Here is a 25419-nt window from a genome sequence, read left to right on the forward strand (position 1 = left end):
CCTGTGGTCATGAATATGCCAACAATCCATGCACCTTTCATATACAACATGAATTTTCAAAAGGTAGGACCAAGCTATTGCCATAAGCAAATTGACTAATCATATAAAATAGAATGACTTAGTTGTAAATCCAAGCCAATCAACACTAAAACATAATAAGTGAACCTCTGCTGAAATTGTATTATTTCAGGAGTTATACTGCCAGGGAACGGGACAGAAATAGGGGAAGATAAACTACTACTGCTGTTCCGTCTTCACCTTGAATAGTGCCAAAGGCATGCCGGGGATATTCTGGATAAATCAGGAAAATATTCCAACCTCTTAGGTGTCAAATTCTCCAATTTGAAAAGTTGTATAATTATGACATAATACAAACATTATGTAAATTGGAGCTGGTGTTCTTGTTTCACTCTAATTGGAAATAATACAAAAGAAAACATAAAGGGATTTTTTCCCTCCTGCATGACCATAAAAAGTTAGAAAGAAAAATAAGAAATAGAATCTTGAAATGTTGAGTAGGCTATAGGTGGCTCTTTTCCCACTCTTGAATTGATCAATTTAACAAAACAGAACACAAAATCCAAGGTGGATGAATGTTAAAGAAGGTACAGCTAGGCTTCAACTTACAACGGTTCGTTTAATGACCATTCAAAATTACAAAAGTACTGAAAAAAATGACTTATGACTGTTTTTCACATGACCATTGAGCATCTCCATGGTCACGAGATCAAAAATCAGACACTTGGCAACTGACTTGTATTTATGAGATCTTATATGATTATCTTTTATGAGCTTTTGACCAGTCTATGGGGAAGCCAGATTCATTTAAGAACTGTATTAACTTAACAACTGCAGTGGTTCACTTAACAGCTGTTGCAAGAAAGGTTGTAAAATGGGGCAAAACTTAAAATCTGTTTTGCTTAGCAACAGAAATTTTGGGCTCAGTTGTAGTCATAATTTGAGGACTATTTGTATACTGGATAAATTATCCTGTATAACTTTGATGTTAAAGTTAGGGTTAGGATTAATTCCAAATAAATCATTACCAAAATTAACTTGCATAATTATTGTCTTTTCTGTGTTTAATAATTCCAGAATTCCAATTTCTTAAGATGCAGTAATTTGAGCCTGACAGGCTTGCAAATCAAAACTCATGTCTCCAACAGACTTGCAAATCAAGACTCATGATTTGTGTTAATTTAAGCACTTATTTTCCCCTTTCAATTATCTGCAGTGTTCTTTTTCCACTATCACATTAAAGTGGTATATGTCATCAAAAAAGGAGGTGATTTACTGGTAGTTGTATGTCGTTTTTCAGACAGTGTGATAGCACCCATAAAAAATATAAGTGAATGAACTGATACTTTTTTCCATGAGATGTATATAAAATTACATCCGTGAAGGTCAGATTAAATTTTGAGGAAGTAAAGTATGTTACCAGCCATATCTTATTATCTTATTTTGAAATCTTACATGATTATTATGTACTGCACCTTGTCAAGAACTACAGTTTCAAAAATTTCATTATCTGTTTCATGTTAAAAATAATTAAACAAACAAAATAGTTATAGATCTATTTTGGAATAGCCTTTCATTCTATTGAATTTTAATAAAAGGCTGTTTATTTGCAAAAGATGTGTTTCATAAAAGTATATATTTAAGAAAATTATGTAGAAAAATGTGTAAATGGTTCTTTTTTATATTTAAATAATTAAATATGATGAAAGTTCAAATTATGGAACATCAACCAAATGTTCTAATAGGCCTTTTCTATTATCCGGATATATTGAATTCTGATTTTGGGGGGGAAATTTGATTTAATTAAAAAATGAGAGTTGCAAACTTAGTGTCCTTTAAAAGGATCTGCCACGATTGCAAAAAAGGAAGAAAAAAAACCCAGCATTCTGCAGTCTCCTCATGAGAAGTAAGCATCCAGAACACATGTGGGCACCTTCTCCTTTCCTTATTCAGAGAGTTTCCAAAGAACCAGTTTACCTACTAGTTTCTTGGTCTTTGTTGCAATCTTAGATTCTACTTTCACAGAGCTGTTTTCAATTCATTGTACCTTCCCTGAAGTCCAAAAATATTAAAAGACAATGAATTACCCCCATCACGCCAAAATTAAGAAAATTGTTGAGAAAAAAAATTATTATAATAAAATTGTATAGCCTTTTTACTCAATGAGAGTTGGAGACCTATATTATGAAGGACTTTGAAATATTTGGACAAGATAGAATGATAGAATGAACAGAAAAATTACATATGGTGAGCCCTTTTGTGCCATGTCTGCCATTTCACAAACCTATGTAGCTTCACTAATGTTTGCCTGAATGTACCTGAATATAATTTAAACAATTGCTTTCTATCTCATCTTCTATAGATGAGTTAGTAATTCATGTCTCTTTTTGAAATAAATTAAATCAGGATCATGGAACCCCTGGTTCTCCAGAGATAGCTAAAATACTACCAGCATTAGCCATGTTGAATGGAATTGCTCAAGCCATATTGAATGGAATTGAGCAACATGAGTAAGTTCAATGATTTCCCATCTCTTGGGAAAATCTGCACAAGGCTAACTTAAAAAAAAAAGATGACACATGGTCTCCAAGTCTTTCTCTTTGGTCCATTCCTTTTACTTCATGTAACGTTTTGTTAAGAATTATGATACTTAGACATCTACATGGGCTGCTTATTTATTGCCTTGTTTAATCAAAACTGATTGTTAAAATGATCTTAAAATGGAAGGATACATTTGCTGTTGATTAGAATATATTTGTCCAGGAGAATCTGTGCTTTGAAAAACTATCAGCAATAATAGTAGCACTTAGACTTATATACTGCCCTATAACCTTTACAGAACTCTCTGGCAGTTTAAGACTATTGCCCCAACAATCTGGCTCCTCATTTTACCAATCTCAGAAGGATAAAAGACTGAATCAATCTTGAGTTCAGTCAGGATCAAATTCCAGGCTGTAGGCAGAATTTCCCTGTGATACTGCATTCTAACTATTGCTTTACTTTGGCTCTATTAGCAAAACACAAGCTATTGAAACCAAATAAATAATGTCTGTAATGTTCCTCACCTTTAAAGAAAAATCAAAGCTTTTCCCTACCCCAATTATTCTGAGGTCTGCATTATGTACAATTATGACAAAAAAGGCTGTCAAGAAAGATTCAATTTATCTCAGTGATGGCAATCTTTTGGGCTTGGTGCATCAAAGATTAGGAAAATGGCTAACACGATTCAGCTGGCACTGTCAAACCCTTCCCCTCCCCCAACAAAAGAGAAACAGTTCTTTACATAGTCATTTATTTTGTAAAAAAAAATATAGTCCAATAGTGTGTGGTGCTATGAATTATATAAGGAAATGTTAAATAGTTACAAAAATGAACTATGAGTAAAGAGAATTTGTTTTTGTAAAGTTTGGAGGCTATGGGGGAGCATAGTCCTCTTCTTCAATTTCCAGAAGTGGCGTGAGAGTAGACCCCATTCTTGCATGGCCTCTGCAGGCTACGAAAATCACACAAATTGTCAAGGTTGGCAAACATTGGCATATTACCTGAAAGGTTGTGGTGCCACATTTGACACGCATGTCATAGGTTCAGCATCACTTCTTTATCTTTTGGGGCAACAAGAGCAGATTTATTTACTTTGTTATTTGTTACATTTATTTAGCTGCAGTAGCAGCCAAAAAAGCTAATGCAATCCTAAATTACATTAACAGAGAGACACAATCAAGATCAAGGGAAGTACTAATACCATTCTATAAAGCCTTAGTAAGACCACACCTAGAGTACTGCATCCTGTTTTGTTCACCACATTATAAAAAAAGATGTTGAGACTCTGGAAAGAGCACAGAGAAGAGCAACCAGGATGATTGGGGACTGGAGGCTAAAACATACGATGAACGGTTGCAGGAACTGGGCTTGGCTAATATATTAGTATTTAGTATTTATTTGATTTGTCAATTGCTTACAAGATACAGGTATAAGAATAAATATAGTTTTGAATACATGAGATAGATACTTATAAGAAAAAAAAAAAAAAAGGCCAGGGATGGTAGGCACGATTGGTGAGCTTATGCACTCCTTCTACAGGCCTCTTAGGAAGCAGGTGAGGTCAATAGTAGACAGTCTAAGGTTAAAGTTTTTGGGGTTTGGGGAAGAAACCACAGAGTCAGGTAGAGTATTCCAGACATTGACCATTCTGTTGCTGAAGTCGTATTTTCTGCAGTCAAGTTTGGTGCGGTTAACCTTGAGTTTGTATCTATTGTGTTCTCTTGTATTGTTGATTGAAGCTGAAGTATTCATTTGCAGGTAGGGCATTGCAATATATGATTTTCTATACTATATTTAGATTGGACCGGAGGTGGAGTAGTTCTAGGTTTTCTAGGTCTAGAGTGTCAAGTCTGGTGGCATAATGTATTCTGCAATGAGTAGAGGAGCGGAGAACTCTTCTTGTGAAATATTTCTGGACTTTTTCAATTGTGTTAATATCAGATACATGATATGGGTTCCAGACTGATGAGCTGTATTCAAGTATAGGTCTAGCAAATGTTTTGTATGCTCTAGTTAGTAGTGTGATATTACCAGAGAAGAAGCTACGTAGGATTAGGTTAACAACTCTTAACACCTTTTTGGCTATGTAGTTACAGTGGGCTCTAGCACTTAGATCATTAGAGATGAGTACTCGAAGATCCTTGACAGAGTTTGGATCATCAACAAGGTCTTGAGTATTCAGCCTGTATTTTATTTTCTGTTTTTTTTTTTTTTTTGCCAATATGTAGGATAGGGCATTTATTTGTTGAGATTTGAAGTTGCCATTTGTTTGACCATTTTGATACATAGTCAAGGTCTTTTTGAAGGGTAGCAGTATTATCTGTGGTGTTGAATAGCTTTACATCATCAGCGAAGAGAACAGTTGTTCTTGATATGATCACAGAGGTCATTTTGTCATATTGTCCCCTTATTTCAACTTCCCTCACTTCCCCCAGGCCTGATGCAGAAAGTGTCTTTTGATAGAAAGAAAGAATAGTATGAAATAAGCCTAGAAAAAGAAAAGAAAAAAATGATCCACGTTCATCCAATTGTAAAAAAGATCTTATTAATACAGAGGCCATTTATGACACTCTGAATTTTTATTTCAGTGAGGGCACTGAATCTAGTTTAGTGACATGGAAAGAAGTTGTCAAAGCTTCTGCTAACGTGCAGAGGATCTTAAAGAGATAAGAACATTTGGAAGGACAGGTATGTCCATACATGCATTTAGGAAGGAAAGGAACACATTCTTAGGATAAAGGATGGTTGCTCCTCTTGGATGTATATGATGTATGGTCCATAATAAAGTCTATTGTGCTAAAAAGAAAAAAATCATGTAACTCTTCTCTCATATGGTAACTTATTTGCTTCTTTGTTATCATGAATTTCAGACATCTTCGTTTTATCGAATCAGAAATGCTTCTGAAATCTTTGGAAAGAGGAGTTGAAATTCTGTTTTCTTTAAAATGCTAAGCTTATCACTACAGTCTGGCAATTCAAACATAATGTGATTAAAGAGTGGTTTTCCAGAGTTTTTAGTGATTTGTCTTGTCAACCTCAGGCTGATTTCTGCTGCTCCTGAATAAGCTGTCCTGTTCCTTGGCAGCAAATGGCTCTTTATTCACTCTTTCAGCACTTGAAAAGCATATCTCTAATATGCTTTGTGCTAATTTTCTTCAAGTAATAAAATATTCTCTGTATTGCATATTTGTTTATGCATTCAGTTGTAAAGAGTACAGAAGATTTTCAACATAGGTCAGAAAGTTGAACTCAGCAAGACACTACTTTTATCACTACATGAGTGAAGCCATCCTAAGTACCCATTTCAAGAGAAAGTTTGGGAAAACACTGAATAAATTAATACATAAAATATTTACTGTGGTCTCTTTCCCACAATTCACAATTACAGATTTCATTATATGACAGCAGCATCCATATTTCAAACAATATATAAGATTGTGTCTGTATATATGTTCTGACCCAAACCTTGTTTCAAGGAAATCTACACAAAACAGAGATAACAGTAAAACCTTTTAATGATTCTTTATGAATTCCATTCCCTCACAGTTAAAAGGCTGTTTCAAACTAATTGTCTCTGATAAGAAGGTTGTTCAAGGCAGCCAAGAACTCTAGATAAAGTTACTAAGAAATATTTCAAACACAAAGAGTCTCTAAACACCAACCAAGATACTCCGAACGTCCACAAGGCTTCAGTGCAAAAACTTCTTTGATTCCTGCAAAAAACTCTGGTTTTTCAGCTGGCTTTTATCTCTTAAGGGAGGGGCCATTACCTTTCAGCCTTACTCCTGAGTCGCCTGTGCTGCTGCAGCTGCTCTTTCCTTTGAACAGCCCTGCGTGTACGCACACTGGGCACAGGCTCCTCGGGGACCTCTTCATCACTGCTGCCAGCCTCCACAATCTCCGAAGGCAGCATTCCACTCCCTGATGGTCCTGGCCCCATCCCTGCATCATACGCAGGCCCCTCATCTGAGTCCTCACTCTCCAAGACCTCAGCCATCCGCACCTGCTGCCGGCGAATCACAACAATATAATATATGGTACATATGAAATATATGGTACATATGAAATGTAATTTATTACAGAGGAAGATATACTAACAATATTTTTCTTCAATGTCACTCATAAAAGAAAAAGTACAAGTGCTTTTTAAAAAAAAAACTAAATAGAAAATTTTTAACAATGAAACATTAGCACACCATGGTTCTAGAAATGTTACACTGTATTTTTCTCTTTAAACTTTACATGACTATCTAAGTAGAGCCATCAGTTTTTAATTGCTTGTGTGTTACCCAAAATCTTGTCTCTTCCTCGAATGCAATGACAATCATTTGATGAGCTTCTGCATAAACACCTTGGAGGCCCAGAAAAATAAGGAACAGCAGTAGTATATTGCCTTGAAATTGCTGGGCTATACTTCTTGTTAATTTTGAATTCTATACTTTTTGGGTATTGCGCTCTTGCTTGAAATAAATAAATAAAAGGCATACAACAACAGAATTTAAAACTGTATGCAGCTCGTAGGTGTTTGCGGTTAAATTTAATCAAATGAATAATTAATCCACTGATTAATATCAAGTGCAGTGACAAAGATGGTGCAATGGCATCACATTTGCTCTATGAGGTGGTTCTGATATTTCACTAAATTCATCAGTCAGAACAATATAAATGAGATTCATAGTTTTCTTTTATTTCACACTATGAAAGATAGATGATGTGAAGTTCACAAGATAGTAATGAAATGTTTAGAAAGTTGTCCAAAGTAATATGTATCAGTGGTGGGATTCAATTTTTTTTACTACTGGTTCTGTGGGCATGGCTTGGTGGGCGTGGCAGGGGAAGGATACTGTAAAATCTCCAGTCAGAGGTGGTATTTGCCGATTCTCTGAACCACTCAAAATTTCTGCTACCGGTTCTCTAGAACTGGTTAGAACCTGCTGAATACCACCTCTGATATGTAATCTGATCTCCTCATAATATGCTGGATGAGCCATATATATCTAGAGGCATTATCATGTGTGCCATTACAGGAAAACCTAGCGATAACTGAATAACATTTACAAATTCAAAATCTAGGAGATTGTTTTACCAGATTCTGATGAAAAAACTTCCATTTTCCTCCACTTTCCTCTGTCTCTTTTAAAGTAAGGATAGGTTTAACAAAAACATCAATCAGACACAAAGTCGCTGGTATATACTCCTTTGGAAAGCAAGGTGGCTGTTTTATTAAACTCATCTGTTTCTGTTGCCAGTATGGTGAGTTTCTCAGTAATCACAAAAGACTAAATTATCTGTAGAAGATATAAAGGTGAAAAAAGTTCTGTTTACAGTTTTGCTTTACTTGAAGTGCCAACCTTTAGAGAATAGCAATTAAAACTGAAAATCATGAAATAGTTGGTCAAACTAATTTGCATTTTCTCATTCCAGATATATCAGCTTGTGATGTAGCAGCAAAAAAAAAAAAAAAGTCTGGAAGTGCCTGTTCAGATTAGCAAATTTAATTAAAAAGTATAAACTTTTATGGCCTATTACAAAATGGCAGCTACTGTGCAGATCTGGACAACATTCCAGATTTTGATAGATGTATTAGCCAACAACAATGTATAGAGTAACATAAAAAGCAAGATTCAATGAATGTGGTTAATTGTAATGCATGATATTAGGTTTACTCTTACAGGGGGGGGGAGGAAATTATCGCTGCCCAATTTATTCAGAGATAAATTAGTCAAATGCAGGATTATGTTTTGAGAAATAGCCAAAAGAGTTAGTCTTCAAGCAATGTTACAGCATAGGTATTCAAAAGGTGTTTTCCCCAATAGAAGTTTACATGTGCTAACACATGTATATTGGTTTTTTTTTCCTAGAATAGATCACAGATTTTCAATTGTGATGACTTGAATCTAAACAAATAATCATATTTTCTGCACCTTTGAAGAGAAATACAAGAATGAAGTAAGAAAAAGAGATGCATATAGATGCAATACCTAATACCTTATCTGAAGGTATTGTGAACAATTTTGACTTAATGATAATTTAGTATATAGCAGCCTAGAAGAATTATAAGTAGATATATTTTAACTAAAGTCAACCTGATTGAATGAATCTTGTAGGCACATATGTTTTTCTCATGCTTAATTCAACTTAATACTATGCTTAAAGTTCTCCCTCCTTCCCTATCTCCTTTCCTTCCTTCCTTCCTTCCTTCCTTCCTTCCTTCCTTCCTTCCTTCCTTCTTTCCTTCCATAATTCTGCTAAGATGACAGCTGCGCATGAAACAAAAAACACAGTTATGATAGCCAGAAAGGGGAATATTTTGCAGTAACTCAGACAGAATTAAAGTATGAAACAGAAGAAGCATTTGTCAGTAAAAAGAAAAAAAAAGGCCATCGTCTGATGATCTTTAACATACAGTTTATAACAGAGATGTGAATAAATGTTTCACTTTTTTCACTTTTCAAATTATTTGCACATCCATGATAAATGATGTACAAACCAATTCTGTTTAGTGACACTGGAAGTAACATTTATCTTGGATTTCAGTGCAGTACTTGGATTAAAAACTCATCATGTTGGTTTAAAGGAGTGTACAAATTTCTCAAGGATCTCAAAGAAGAAGAAATACCATAAATTAGATGCTATTACTTTGCTTTATCTGGCAAACATAAGACTGAGAATTAAGTTGAGCCAATATATAAATACAGATCAGTTTATTATAAACATATGGTTACTGTGCATTCTTCAATCTTAAAAAAAAATTCAGAATATAAGTATGGAGAAGGGAAATCCTAACATAAACTAAAGGAGTAAAACGAAACAGCAGCCTAAGAAGGAACTTTTGATAGCTCATTTTCCCCTTTCTTTCCATTGGTCCTAGCCATTAATCACAATTTAAGTGTTTTTTTAAACATCAGAGGTTGTTGTTATATTAATTTAAATTGTTTTGTCTGATATTTTTAACTGATTTCTGAAATATTTTTCAAAAAATGCATACAACAGGATGGACTGGCAACAGTTCATTTAGTGACCATTTGAAGTTACAATGGCACAGAAAAAAGTGACTTATTACTATTTTTCACACATAACTACTGTAGCATCCCCATGTGGTCATATAATTAAAATTTGGAAGCTTGGCAACTGGCATGTATTTATGATGGTTGTAGTGTCCCAGGGTCATATGATCACCTTTTGCAACCTTCTGACAAGCTAATGGCTAAATCAGGTTCACTTAATACAGAGGTGTCCAAACTTGGCAACTTTAAGACTTGTGGACTTAAATTCCCAGAATTCTGGGAGTTGAATTCCACAAGTCTTAAAGTTGCCAAGCTTGGGAACCCCTGACTTAACAATTGTATTACTAATTTAACAATTGCAGTGATTCAAACTGTAGCAAGAAAGGTCATAAAACGGGACAAAATTCACTTAATAGCTGTCTTGGTTAGCAACAGAAATTTTGGGCTCAATTCTGGTCATAAATTGGGAGGCTACCTGTATCCTAAATCTGCCTTGTTGTGTCATATATCATATGTAAGGAAACACTTCTCTATTTATTAAAAAAAAAGTAAATAAAAACTGTTTTTCCCCAGTATCTTTCTTTCTCTTTTCACCCATGTGTTATCTGAAACAGAGTCTCATCCTTTGCAAAGTATATGAGTCTTATCATTTTTCCATTGCTTTAGAGGACAGATGTCTACTATCCCTGACATATCTGAAAAATGAATGATTTTTGTTGCACTGTGATAGATACACTCCCTAGACAAATCTGATCATGATCTACAGACAACTTCTTTAGAAGATTGACTAAAACTTTGAAAAATGGTGTGCATATTCCCTTGAGAAGTAAAGCTCCTTTATACAACAGGAAATAAATTATCAGATCTCCTTGGCTATTCTATCATTCCTTCCAGTGATGGCAGGGAAGGAAGCAGTTTGCCTGTTTATCATTTTCAGGACCAAAAAAAAAAAAAAAAATATTTCCTAAAGTGCAACATGAAACCCTGAAATCATTGTCAGTATCTCATCTTAAAAACTAACCTCTTAAATAAATGTTCATTATTTCAGCCCAACAAGTTTCTCTAATAATATCTGGAAGGGGAATTATGGAATTTGAAGTACAATCAACAACAATACAACAACAAAAACATGCCAGGTTGAAAAAGGCTAATTTAGAGCTTACCTTTATGAGAGATTTTTAGATGATCTTTTCTGTTAGTTCTAAATGACAAAAATCATATAATAGGTAGCTACTTAGCATGTGCCTCTGTATACAACAGACTGAGATATTGGTTCTTCAAAATCATACTGAAGTTCTTTCCCATAATTAGCTCATATTTTCACCTTGTTCCTTCAAAAACTATTTCAGAAGAAAATAGTCTGAGATATTTCATTCTTATAAGCTACTAAAAGAAGATATCAGCCAAGAGGAGACAAATTAGAGACAAATTTTCTATATTTACATCAGGAGTTAATTTTACATGCTGTTGCATATAAATAATTGAGGACCATTGCCCTTTGATTATTGTCTACAAAGACCATGGTATGGAACCACATTGCTACATAATATAGCATTCAGGTTTGATCACTATATTAAAAGAAGATGTTATGACTTTAGAAAAAGTGCAAAGAAGAGAAACTAGGATGATTAAAACCCTGGAGATTATGGGTTGAAGAACGGTTGCAAGAGCTGGGTATAGCTAGTCTAGAGAAAACAAGGGCTATGGGTTTTAGGGGCTGCCACAAAGAAGAGAGTGTTAACTTATTTTCCAAAGTGCTAGAAGGCAAGACAAGAAACAATGGATAGTAATTAATCAAGGAGAGAAGCAACCTGGAATTAAGAAGAAACTTCCTAACAGTGAGAACAATTACCCAATGGAACAGTTTGCCTTCAGAAGTTGTGGGTGCTTCATCACTGGAGGTTTTTAAGAAGAGACTGGACAGCCACTTCTCTAAAATTATATACAGTCTCCTGCTTGAGTAGGGGTTAGATTAGAAGACATTCAAGGTATCTTCCAGCTCTATTCTTTCAGAGCCACAGTGGTGCAATGGTTAGAATGCAGTACTGCAGGCTACTTCTGCTGACTGCCATCTGCCTGCAATTTGGCATTTCGAATCTCACCAGGCTCAAGTTTGACTCAGTCTTCCATCCTTCTGAGGAGGGTAAAATGAGGACCCAGATTGTTGGGGGCAATATGCTGACTCTGTAAACTGCTTAGAGGGGGCTGTAAAAAACTCTATGAAGCATAAGTGCTATTGCTATTCTCTCTGATTGGTAGCTGCAGTTTCACTTTTTAGTCAAAATGGTATAAAGTCATAACGGACATATGCATTGCTATATTTCAAAAATCTGTTGTATCATATTCAAACTTTTCACCTCTTAAGAATGTATCCCAAGAAACTCGGTTTATGGCAAGTCCTATTATTCCTGTGGAAGCAACTCTATCCATATTACAGTTGATGCTTCACTCTTTGAATACTTAATATGGCCCAGCAAGCTGATTTGGAGTAGATCTGTACATGATTCTGTGGAAGGAGAACAAGAGAATTGTGCTGTTATTGTAAGCCGTTAATGGAATGCTCACATCCAGGAGGAAAGAGTTATTTTCCTCCACTAGACTTCTAAAATGTTCAATTAATTTCTTATCTTTCTTAAACTGGGCCTAATTTAATTCTTATGGCTTTCTATAAAACTGTGCATAGCTGACAGACTCTATAGCATTTTAAAAGACTTTAATTGTTTCTCTGCCACTTGGAAGAAAGATAACATATTTTTCTTCAGCTTTAAGATTCCCCAGCAGTCATAAATTTTGAATATTAATAGTATCCATGGAAGCTGAGGCTTAGTCTTGTATCTGCACCAACTGACAGAAAAGAAGATGCTGTCATTTGGGACTGGTGGCTGGAAAAAGGGCATAAGGCAATCAGAGACTCAAATACAAAGCATTAAATACTTCATTGCAGGCAAGTTTTTATTTCAGTTGAATCAGTTCATGTTAAAGTTAACTTGCATAAAATGTAAAAGCTGCCATTTTGTTCTTTTCACTCCCCTTCATCAGTCTGTATTTGATCTGCAGAGAAACATTTCTCTACCATGCAGACTTTGTGTTTGAGATACACTGATGTGTTATGACACCTTCAGCAAATTTTAAAAATTGAAATTGGGGCAAGATTCTTAAGCTGAAATTCAATTTTGGATGGTATAGCTTTGCGTTTTTCTAAGTAATTTGTGGCATTTCTGGGTGAAAATTCTTCTGTGCCATGCCTGCTTTTTATTACAGTTTCCTGTGTATTTACAGAGATTGTACAAAACTCCATGTAAAGATTGTGGGATGGTTGGCTACTCTTTGTATTACATGAATACATGGCATATCACCAATGTTTAAATAAGTGTTTAAGACAATCCCCTACTAATGTACTAATTTTTAGAGACATTGGAGGCTTTCTCAACAAAGATAAGATTAAGCAGCATCAGACATAACATATTCTACATGCCGACTTACAGAACATTCCCCTAACAGATCCAGGAGCATCTATGATAGGATGCAAGAAAAAACACGTAATGAAACATGGTTCCCAACACTGTAATATACACCCTGCTATTTACACAAATGTGGATAATATTGTAAAAAAGGGCAAAATTTGCAGAGTGATATGATGCAAATTTCAGGTTTTTTGGCATCATTATAACCGGAGTGTTGAACCATTATTCTAGCCAACCTCTTCAGAAAATATATATATATGTTATGTCACAGAAAAACATTTTCATTTGTTAGATTTAATTTTTTTTCTGTCTTAGATTCTGAAAGAGACGTACAAAAATATTCCTGCACAGAAGCTTCCCATATTTCTCACATTTCCCCAGGTTTCCTATATTTTTTGTATGGCTCGTGGCAGCCCATCTCAGTAATGCCTTATTGTTGGGTATGCTGGATCAAGAAAATGTACAGGAATTTTTTTCCACTTATGAACTGTCTGTAGGAAGAATGAGAAGGATGGCTAAATTCTGCTTAGAAATATCTTAGAAATATCAGTTATATAAATTTAATTTTTCAGGATTAAAAACTTGGTAAATATATCTCATCCTTGGTTGTTTATTGCTTTGAAATTTTAGTTTTTTTATTCCTTCCCTGCTTGTCTTTATTTGAAATGGTTATATATTATTATTATATAAAAATAATATATTATATATTATTTGTTCATAACATTATGAATAAATAATACTGTGTTTCTCAGAAAATAAGGCCGGGCCTTATTTTCTTTTGACCCCCGAAAAAATGGCTAGGCTGTCTTTTTGGGGGTGACTTAATTTTCTCCCTCCATGCAGCCTCTCCTAGAGCGCCCCGTGGACAGCCACGCCTCGCCACCAGCCGTTCCTAACGGCCGATCATGATGGAGAGTGGAGAGCTCCCTACCCCCGCCAAGTGCCTTTGCTGCAGACCCAGGTATGGTGCTGGGTGCAGGCCAGGTCAGCGGGCAGGCAGCAGTGGCAGCATGGATGTTGGCCTCAGTGGCGGTGGGCACTATGCATCATGCCTGCCGCTGTTGCTTCCTCCGCCGCTGTTGCTTTCTCTTCTGCCCGTGCACTGCCGCATTTGGAGTGCTGTACATTCCTCCACCTGCAGTGTTTCAGCCACTTCTCAGGTGGGAAGCCATAGCTTTCATGGTTCTGCTGGTGCTGGTGCCTCTCTCGCCATCGCCGTCTCCAACAACAGCAGCAGCGGTGAGACAGACCCCATTGCTGACGAGAACTGCCTGCCCTCCCGCAGGGGTATCTCTTTGATTGACGGCAGCTGCATCAACAAGGTCCTGCAAGTCAGTGAGTCTTTCGGGGTTGGATGGATGGAAGCGGGGGCGGAAGGGTGATGCGATTGTTTCTCTCCTCTCCCACGCCTCGCTTTGCTTCCCGCCCCAAAGCTTCAGGTCATGGTGTCGACCCTTGTAGGGTCGGGCACTCTCCTCTTGCTCCAGCCGCGTGAAACCCCCCCGTGGACCTTTTCCCCCCATTTAAGTTTTCTTTATTCTCATTTCCTCTGTCAGTTCCCTAAGAATACAGACTGGCCAGGCAGCTTCCTCCCCACCCCTCCTGGTAGTTTTAAAAAGGAAACCATCTATCTACTTCCTCTGGGAAGCTTGGTGCTAAGGGTCTGTAGGATGATTCCCTTTCTCTTCTGTTTGGATTGGAAGGTTTGCCTCTGTTCGAAGGGCAAAGTGGATAGATGCTAAGATTATTCCAATCTTTTAATGTAATATTCTGCCTGAATATTCTTTATGTAGATATTCTGTATTAAATCTCCACAAAACATAAAATGTAAAAATGGGGGGGGGGGGGTAAATTAAACAAGAAAAAAATAAGGGGATGAAAAAAATTAAAAGTTCTGAATATTTTGACTTTTGGTTTTCATGTTTATGGAAAGTTTTCATCATGAATTTGTACCTTGTGGAATAACAGGAACTTCGGTATTTGCGCTGTGTGGGGCATTATTACATGAATAATGTAATAGCATGAATCCTATTGTTTCCTACATGAATAGGAAACTGTTGGCCTTTCAGTAATCATAGGAAATGAAAATGTAGTCCAACAATATCCGGACTATTACATTTCTACAGACCTTGCTTTATTGTCATGTCAGTACTGAATGGAAAATTTAGAAGTACAGCACAAAAATGTGGTTATTGGTGCAATGCTTTGGATAACCATAGAGAGTACGTAGAGAGTATAGAAGACTATAACTCAATGACGCATCATGCATTTTGTCTGTAGAAGGTCACAAGTTCAGATTCCAATGGGATTTTTTAAAAAACAGCTGTCTGAGGTCTTAGAAAACCCATCATTCTTGACAATTCTTGTCTAGATAGATCAAGTGGTTTGACTTAGTAATTTTAAGTTTCTATAAAATAACACTACAGCCTACTGTATTAATGACTAATCTACATGTATTTCTGCAATCTAAGTATTTATTTATATCATGCCTTTATTATTATTTTTTATAAATATCTCAAGGTGGTAAACATATCCAACACATGTTCCTCCTCTTATTTTACCCACAACAACAGCCATGTGAGGTGAGTTGGGCTGAAAGTGATTGGCCCAAAGTCACTCAGCTAGGTTGCATAGCTAAGGCATGATTAGAACTCGTGGTGTTCAGCTCTCTACTAGTGCCTTAACCAGTAGGTCAAACTGGCTCTCCAGTTATATTGCATTTTGCAGATTTGCTACTTTACAGCAGGGGTCTTCAAACTTGGCAACTTTAAGACTTGTGTCTTAAAGTCTTAAAGCTGCCAAGTTTGGAGACTTCTGCTTTAGAGTATAATCTGAAGCCAACCAGATTGTTTTGACTCAGGGCATACAGGCCACCTCTACCAATGTAGAAGAATCAGCTACAAATTTTTGGGATGTCTTTAACAAAATTCGCATTACTATATTTTGAATATTTTTATCTGCCATACAAGGTGGTGGAAGAACTCATTAAGGACTAAAAGCAAAGATGTAGCAAGGATGGACTATGTAACAAGTCATGAACTCTTCATGTGCAAGTTCCAAGTCTGGCTAGAGCAGAACAAAGCCAACTACTATATGATTTTTGAGTATATACTGACCATTTTCAAGGAGAACGCCAGAAATCACTTTGAAGTGCTTAGCCTCATTGACAGCAAACCAGAGGAATGAATTTTTTTAAAAAAAGTAGTTATGGGTGAATGCAAGAAAAGACTGCCAAAGAAAGCAAACTGGATGTCAGAACAGACTGTAGAAATTGCCAAGAAAATAAACTGAACCCAAGAAAGGCAAAGATGTGAAGAACCTTAAACCAAAAAGAAAAATAAGAAACAGTATTATAACATTTGTAAAGATGGAAACAGACATTGGAAAAAAGAAAAAAAAAACTAAAAGATCCCCGAACTCAGAAAGAGGCTCCAATCTTGAACTGATATGCTAAAGCAGGGGTCCCCAATACCCAGTCTGTGCATTGGCACCAGTCCGCGGCATGCCAGCAACCAGTCTGCACAAACAAGCAAAGCCCCATTTGTGGGAAGCATACAGCAAGCAAAACCATGCCCCCAGTCCACACAAAAACCTTTCTCCACAGAACCTGTCCCTTGTGCCAAAAAGTTAGGGGCCACTGTGCTAAAAGACAGATAGCAATAGCACTTAGACTTATATACTGCTTTACAGTGCTTTACAGCCCTCTCTATGCATTTTACAGAGTTCAGCATATGGCCCCCAACAATCTGGGTTCTCATTTTACCGACCTTGGAAGGATGGAATGCTGAGTCAACCTTGAGCCTGGTGAAATTTGATCTGCCAAATTGCAGGTATCGGCAGTCAGCAGAAGTAGCCTGCAATACTGCACTCTAACCACTGCGCCGCCATGGCTCACATACAGGTGAAACTCGAAAAATTAGAATATCGTGTAAAAGTTCATTTATTTCAGTAATGCAACTTAAAAGGTGAAACTAATATATGACATAGAGTCATTACATGCAAAGCAAGATAGTTCAAGCCATGATTTGTCATAATTGTGATGATTATGGCTTACAGCTCATGAAAACCTCAAATCCACAATCTCAGAAAATTAGAATATTGTGAAAAGGTGCAATATTCTGGGCTCAAAGTGTCCCACTCTAATCAGCTAATGGAGCCATAACACCTGCAAAGGGTTCCTGAGCCTTTAAGTGGTCTCTCAGTCAGGTTCAGTAGGAATCACAATCATGGGAAAGACTGCTGACCTGACAGTTGTGCAGAACACCATCACTGACACCCTCCATAAGGAGGAAAGCCTCAACAAGAAGTTGGATGTTCCCAAAGTGCTGTATCAAAGCACATCAATAGAAAGTTATGTGGAAGGGAAAAGTGTGGAAGAAAAAGGTGCACAAGCAGCAGGGATGACCGCAGCCTGGAGGATTGTCAGGAAAAGGCCATTCAAAAGTGTTGGGGACATTCACAAGGAGTGGACTGAGGCTGGAGTCAGTGCATCAAGAGCCACCACACACAGACGGATCCTGGACATGGGCTTCAAATGTCATATTCATCTTGTCAAGTTGCTCCTGGACAACAAACAACGTCAGAAGCGTCTTACCTGAGCTAAAGAAAAACAGACCTGGTCAGTTGCTCAGTAGTGCAAAGTGCTCTTTTCTGATGAAAGCAACTTTTGCATCTCATTTGTAAACCAAGGACCCAGAGTCTGGAGGAAGAATGGAGAGGCACACACTGCAAGATGCTTGAAGTCCAGTGTGAAGTTTCCACAGTCTGTGTTGATTTGGGGAGACACTGCTGGTGTTGGTCCACTGTGCTTCATTAAGTCCAAGGTCAATGCAGCCGCTCACCAATGCCGCCCACATTGCCAAAAGCACCAAAACCTGGTTCAATGACCGTGGGATTACTGTGCTTGATTAGCCAGCAAACTCGCCTGACCTGAACCCCACAGAGAATCTATGGGGCATTGCCAAGAGAAAGATGAGAGACATGAGACCGAACAATGCAGAAGAGCTGAAGGCCGCTATTGAAGCATCCTGGTCTTCCATAACACCTCAGGCTGATAGCTTCCATGCCACTCCGCATTGAGGCAGTAATTGCTGCAAAAGGGGCCCAAACCAAGTACTGAGTACATCTGCATGCTTATACTTTTCAGAGGTCCGATATTGTTCTATGTACAATCCTTGTTTTATTGATTGCATGTAATATTCTAATTTTCTGAGATTGTGGATTTGCGGTTTTTATGAGCTGTAAGCCATCATCATCACAATTATGACAAATCACGGCTTGACCTATCTTGCTTTGCATGTAATGAGTCTATCTCATATATTAGGTTCACCTTTTAAGTTGCATTACTGAAATAAATGAACTTTTGCACGATATTCTAATTTTTCGAGTTTCACCTGTATAACTGATTTAAAGTAGACCAAACAACATTGAGAGATGTATATTGAAATTTTGTGAATAGAGATGTCAATAGCCAAGTCATCTTAGAATATATTCTCTAAAAGTAGTCACTGACTTACAATTGTTTATTTAGTGCCTGTTCAAAGTTACAACAGCACTGGAGAAAAGGTGATTTACAACTGTTCCTCACACTTACGGTTGTCACAAGTATTCCCATGTTCATGTGAACAAAATTCAGGCACTTAGCAACCGGCAAATATTTACAATGGTTACAGCATCCCAGGATTATTTAATTACCATTTGAGACCTTCCCAGCCAGTTTCTGACAAGCAAAGTCAATGAAGGAAGCCAGATTTATTTAATGATCACATGGTTCATTCAACAAATGCAGCAATTCACTTAACAACTACAGCAAAAAGATCATAAAATTAGGCACGACTTGCTTAGCAACAGAAATTCTGATCTCAGTTTTGGTCATAAGTTGAGGGCTATCTGTACCAACAAGAATATCTAGAACTAGAAGATAAAGTTAGATCAGCACTCAGGTTATTACTAAAAGTCTACAGGAATTGATGGAATACTACAGAAATATAGACACAACAAGAGAAGAGTCAGTAAAGGTTCTACTCTAATTATACCTGAAAATCTGGACAATCACTCCCTGACTATAAAATTGTAAGAGGTCAGTGTACATACCAATATGAAGAAAGGAAACTTAATGAAGAATACAAGCTAACAAAGAATGTCCTTGATTTCATTTTGTGAACAAAATATTGCTTAGAACCATTCAACCAGTCCCTTCTGAAACTAAAAATCTTGGCATATCTAGAGCTTCATGCACATGTGAAGTAGTTTGGGTCAAGAAAATATGACTAACCAATGTGTCTATGGCTGAATGTGGGCTTGAACCTGGTGCCAGTCCAACAGTGCAGTACACTGGATCTTCAACATTACAGGCAAAGTCTCTAGTTTAAACACAGAGGAATTAAGCATTATTTTTCACGAGAAATAACAGTATAAAAATTCAAAGATGAATTGTCACTAAATTAGGCACAAAGTTTAAACTCTGAAAAGCAAGCATATCTCTTTAGGAATGTCAAATTATCAGGGAAGACAAGAAGCTTCTGGTTTAATTATGGCTTTGCCTTTGTTACAGTCTTAGTCCTCCACCACATTATTATCCAGTCTGTTGCTTTCAATCTGTTAAGCAGGAACATAAGGTAGCAGAATTTAAAAAAGAGAGAGAAAAGAAATAAGCAATAGGAAGTAAGAGATGGCAAGAAGGTGGCTTCTTTTAAAATGCTCTCCCCCCCTTAGGAAGTACAGATGGCTCAATATTCAGAATTTGAGGCTCTTTTTATTCCTGCTTTATAGTTATCGCTATGTCCTGAGGAAGCATTATTGCTTATCCTTTCTGTGTCTTATAATTTGATTATTTTATACTATTATACGCCTTGCTTTGGGAAAGTGACATGTCAGTTTTTCAGGTCACAACAGCTGCTGATTGAAAGCAATGTTTTTGTTATTGTGGTCCTCATTGTAGAATTTTGCATTTAAACCAGCAGTTTGTAGACTGTTGGGGGAGGGGAGGAGGGATTAAGTTATTAAATCCTGAATCCCTATACGTGATTCTTCAGTTTTTTTCATCAATGAACAGACATATGAAGAAGCAGTCAGAAAGGTGTATGCAAAGTTTAGTTCTTTTGTTATATCCTTTTGTTACATCCCGTTCTTTTCCTATATCCTGCCAAAAGTCTGCCTAGCATTTTGTCCCCACCCAACCAAAAAAATTCTAGTCATAAATTCCCAGAAACATACAAAAAAGATATCATGGAGATTGCAGTCTTCTCTTTAATCCTTATTATCTGTTACTTAGAAATAGGTTTAGACTTGCTTTATCTTATTTAACAACACATCAAAGATGATCATTATATGTATATGTCTTTTGATCTATATGTGTTCTATTATCATGTACTGATGTTTTGTCACATTTGTAATTTTCTGCTTATTAACTATAATAATCCCTATTGTTCTTTGTATTTCTCTGTAAAGTTGTTACAGTGAATGTTTTAACTGTAATGTTGTAATGTTGAAAGAAAAACAATTTGGGGGTCTTTGGTTCTCTCTGAGCTTGGTTGTTTGATTGCGGGAGTTTCATTACCCAACTAGGTGACATCATCCATGCTCATGCTCAAGTGCTGATGGTGTTCAAGCACAGTTGGGAAATGAAATGGCTGTAAGCAAACAATCAAGGTCAGAGAGCATCAAGGACTTCACAGTCTGAGCTACATATATTCCCTTCTAATGGGGGAAAAAAACGTGGATAACATTTAGGATTTCATTTTAATTATTTGGGCTAACAGCATTGACATACTTACTTTTCATTCAATTTAATCTTAATGTTAAAATATTGGACAATTATTTCCTGATGCCTTATGTAGTGTGATAGATTCCCGTTCCATGGTTGGAACTTGGTTGTAATTACTAGACTCCAATATGGTTGGATCAGTAATAAAAATTATCCAGAGAACTATATTTAAATGGAGATCAGACTCTACCGGAAACTGTTTTGCATCTCTTGATTGTAGCACCTTATTTAATCTAGAATAGGACACTGCAGAAATGGCACGATGAAGCCTTGGAAAAGTGCGATGATAGCAAAGAAGACAATATGTTAGCTCTGGTTATTGTACAAAGATGGAAAGTTAATGTATGTGTTTTTAAATAATACAACACTGAAAAGGTCTGAATTTGAGCTTGAAAAACGGAGATGAAGCTGCCTGAGGAGAAAAAGTTCACCTTTCATTAAAGCTGAGCAAACTTGCCAAGATTGCCAGGTTCAACATAAGCTTGATTAAGGCCAATAGGGAACTTACAAATCAAAGAAAGAGAATAGCATAGAAATATATATATATATATATATATATATATATATATATATATATATATATATATATATATATATATATATATATATATATATATATATATATATATATATATATATGCTCAGCCAGTTATAACTAGCTAACGGGAAATCTGGCAGATAAGGAAAGTGGGAGAGGAAAAGTAACGTTTGGTGCTATTGATTAATGAATGGGCAACAGCCAAGAAAGCAATATTACTTTATTGCAGTTTCCTCACAAATTGTATGATATTCACCTGAATGTGTGAAGGGAGCTCTAAGAATATGCTAGATCACTTTCACTGATGAAAATGCAAACTCTGGAAATGCTTTTCCAATTTGCAATCAATTAACCAGGAGTCAGAATTCTGTTGCTCTCTGAAGGCTTTTTGAACAATGAAGAGGCTCCATTCAACCAGGCAGTTGCACAGGGGAGAAACAGGCTGTGTACATTCCTGAGTTCCTTTTATGTAAGAATTAATGTATCAAGTAGGCTTTTCTCTCACACTTATCTTAGTGGATCAAACAGTTTGAAGGCTGAGTTAAAAGTGCTGACATAGGTGGAATGGGAAGTTTTATAAAATGTACTTTCCAGCAGGTTATCTTCATTTCTTCAGCTAGCATACTGAAGGACATGATTCTTTAGAGTTTCATTTTGACCAAATAAAACCTAGCATCAGAAAGAAATATCTTATTTCTGTGCTATATGTCTACAAGAGATTCTGTTTACATAGATGAATGTCTAAATCTACTTTTATCTCCTAGCTGTCTGAACCATTCCAAATATGTTTTGGTTTGCAAGGTGGATTATATAAAAAAAAATAATACCTGGCATTATACAAGGGGTTTATAAAGACCTATGAACATGGCTGTCCATGGTGGTTGGGGAGATCAAAAGGGATAGGATTTAATTTCCTTATTGAAACAAACTTCTGGGGAGTTGCTTAGTTGTAAAAATTGGGTACGTTGTTAGCACAGTACAACTTAATACATCCAAAAAAATCACAGTGCCTAACAGTATACTTTAAAAATTACATTTAGAAGTATGAGACTGAAAAGAATGGCCAAGAACAAAGTTACTGTGACTGCCAAACACAAGATGCTGAAGGATACCAGATAAATATGCCATAATATTACATCATCATAGGACATTTGGCATGATTGGCTTCCGCAGATAGACAAATAATATTTCTTGTTTGTTTATACTAAGAAGAACTTTCCTTGGGAATAACTTTTGATAAGACAGCTGTTATTGGCTCCTCTTGCTCTTTCTTTTCTATTGACACTAAGAATACAGATGCTTTGAGAGATGGCTTTAGTGATTTTGTGCATAATCCAGCAGGAATTTTTCCCACAGAAAATCTAATTGATCTGAATAAAGACTGTAACAAATGCAAAGTTTATATTCATTTCAAGCAGAATTGCACAGAGAACATTCCCATGTATTTTGTTTTACAAAAACAAGATGATTAATACCTATAATGTTGAAAGCAGCAGAAGCATTTAACTTAGGCAAACTATTTGAACTCCATCATCCTCATGGTCTGCAAACTCTGCAAAAGTCACAATCTACATTTGTCTAGAATTACAAAAAATGCCATTTACTCATAAGGGTTTTAAGGCAGTGAAAAGATGGTCTGGCTAATGTAAAAATGGATTACAAAATGTATCATCTGTCTCAAACTAAGGAAATAATGGAAGAGAGGAAGGACAATTTATTACTTATAGAATGTAAATTCATGTTCACATTAAACATAATATGCTCTGAGAACAAATAGCAGGAATTGTCTTGAATAGAAACAAGTTCTATAGTTATTGCTCATTTGGGAGAGATACAGAGTAAGGAAAATACAGTCAAATACCTCATTGCTACCACTCATGGGATGTGGGAAGACTAAGGTTTTATGTACTGTAGCTTTGGAGGTGTAAATTTGATTTGAGAAAGATATAATTAGATCAGTTTTTTAAATTTAATTTTTGCATTGACTCTTTAAATAGATATAGGAGCATAGGAGCCTAAAAATCAATTTATCAGAGAGAAGCAGGCATTTTGTATTTGCATACTTTTAATCATTTCTTGAAAGTTTTTATTTTCAGGTTGGTTAATCCATTTTCTACATAGATTTATTACAATTTATGATAAATTGTCTCTTGGATGGTTTGGAGGCAGCTATGTTGTTCTTTCCTTTACCCTTATATTTTTGCTTTAACAATGTGCAGGAAAAGTATTTTTTAAAATATTTGTTTAAAATATTATTATGAAAAACATTTGACATCCCATACAGCTGTAGAAATAAATAGCTGAATAAATCAATCTTTTTTCCTTCTTTCATTTCCTAAGGGCTACTTAAAATAGTTGGACAGAACCAAGTCTGTCACCTTCACTGAAAATGCATCTGAAAATGCCTTGAAAGGGATGTACAATCCTTAGGAAATTTGTTATTAAAATATGCCTTACAAAACAGTATATAAATTTCAAATGAAAGATAAAATAGATAAATCCTTAAACATTGATCTCTTAAAAGGCAGCATAAATCAAGGATAACTTATAATAAAGTGCTATTTGAAATATACTGATGGAATAACAATATTTCTTTCAATAAAATCCAAGATAATCTGAAAAAATATTGAATGGATAAAGTTGGTTACCTCATAAGTTCATATATAGTATTATGACTCCACTTCTATAGCACCTTTGCTGTAGGCATAACAGCGTTTGAATGTGTATGACTGAATGTGTAGTTTTCAGCTACTCTAAGACACTAGAACCCAGGAAACGGCGAGTAGGTAAGGTAGAAAAATCTCAGACCCACTCCTTAAAATGTAAAACATAAAATGTAAACTATTCAATTGTTTCATGGAGCATTAAAAAAAAACCTCTAGCCACTTTAAATATCTAAACCATGATCTTTAAACAAAAAAAATCAATAAAGGTCATTCCCAAATACAGTGTGAGGAAAGTATTCTTAGGAACAAAGCACTATCCAAAGGTCAGGAAAGACTTGTTAAAACTTTCCATTCTAACAGAAAGAAGTAAACATGAGGAGAAGAAGCTGAATTCAGCATAACTGCATCCATCCAAGTCATATAGCTAGTTGCTTTGTCAGCAGATGAATCTGAAGGGCATAAACAGAAAAAAATTAGGATTAATATTTCAAACTTGAAAAAAGATAAAATGAAGCATAGAGGATAAAAATGTTTGGGACAAGTAAATACGACATCAGAGGTCAGTAATCTCCCTCAGGGCCAAACCTACATGAATGACTTTGTCACTTTGTATCTAATTTCAGACTGACATGTCTTTTGAACTCTGACAAAGATATCCATCCCAATTCATGATTTTGGTCCCCGACAGTTTGCTTCCAGCTGAAATAGTACTGGAGCTGGAACTAAATTTCAGGTCAGATGTATTGTCCATAACCCTGGAGCTACTGAGGCTATAAACCACCCAGAAAACAGGAGTAGATGGAGTGTGAGATAACAAGAGGTCCAGCATTAGTGTTTGCATTGCAGAATCTGTGGCCTCTTCTTTGTAAAACATGTATCCCAATCCTATCAACCATCAGATGCTGAACATGTAGAATTATTCAGAATTCTAGATGTTCATTTCCTACTTTGCTTCAACAGTGAAATAATGCTTATTTCTGATCATAACATACATATCTAAAGTTTCTCCTCCTCTGGACCATTCAGTCCAGAGTTAAAATTGCAAAGAAAAAGGAAAAGAAAAAAATGAAGAGTTGCTTTGCTGTGAATATACAATTCCATGTCGAATGGACAGCGATAGTTATCATTATTTGCAGCATTAGCTAGCACCAGAAATTCTCTGAACAATTCCTGCTTTAAGTAAGCACAGTGTGTGATGTTTTCAGGATGCCCTATTTCCATCTGTCTTCCCCCATGTCTGACTTGGCCAGTTTTCTAGAAACAGTTCAGTTTCCAATGGTTCAATTAAATGTATTAATATGATAGAAGAAAATGTCAAATGATTCATTTCCTTCCACTTCACCCACAGGGTGCCTGTTCTTTGCTATGCTGCTTTGCTCCCCGTATCACCATGGATGATGTTGCTGGGTTCAGAAGCACA

This window comes from Notechis scutatus, chromosome 4 (genome assembly GCF_049901735.1).
Source record: "Notechis scutatus isolate UNSWTSFEM ecotype Mainland chromosome 4, rNotScu1.2, whole genome shotgun sequence".
Taxonomy (NCBI): Eukaryota; Metazoa; Chordata; class Lepidosauria; order Squamata; family Elapidae; genus Notechis; species Notechis scutatus.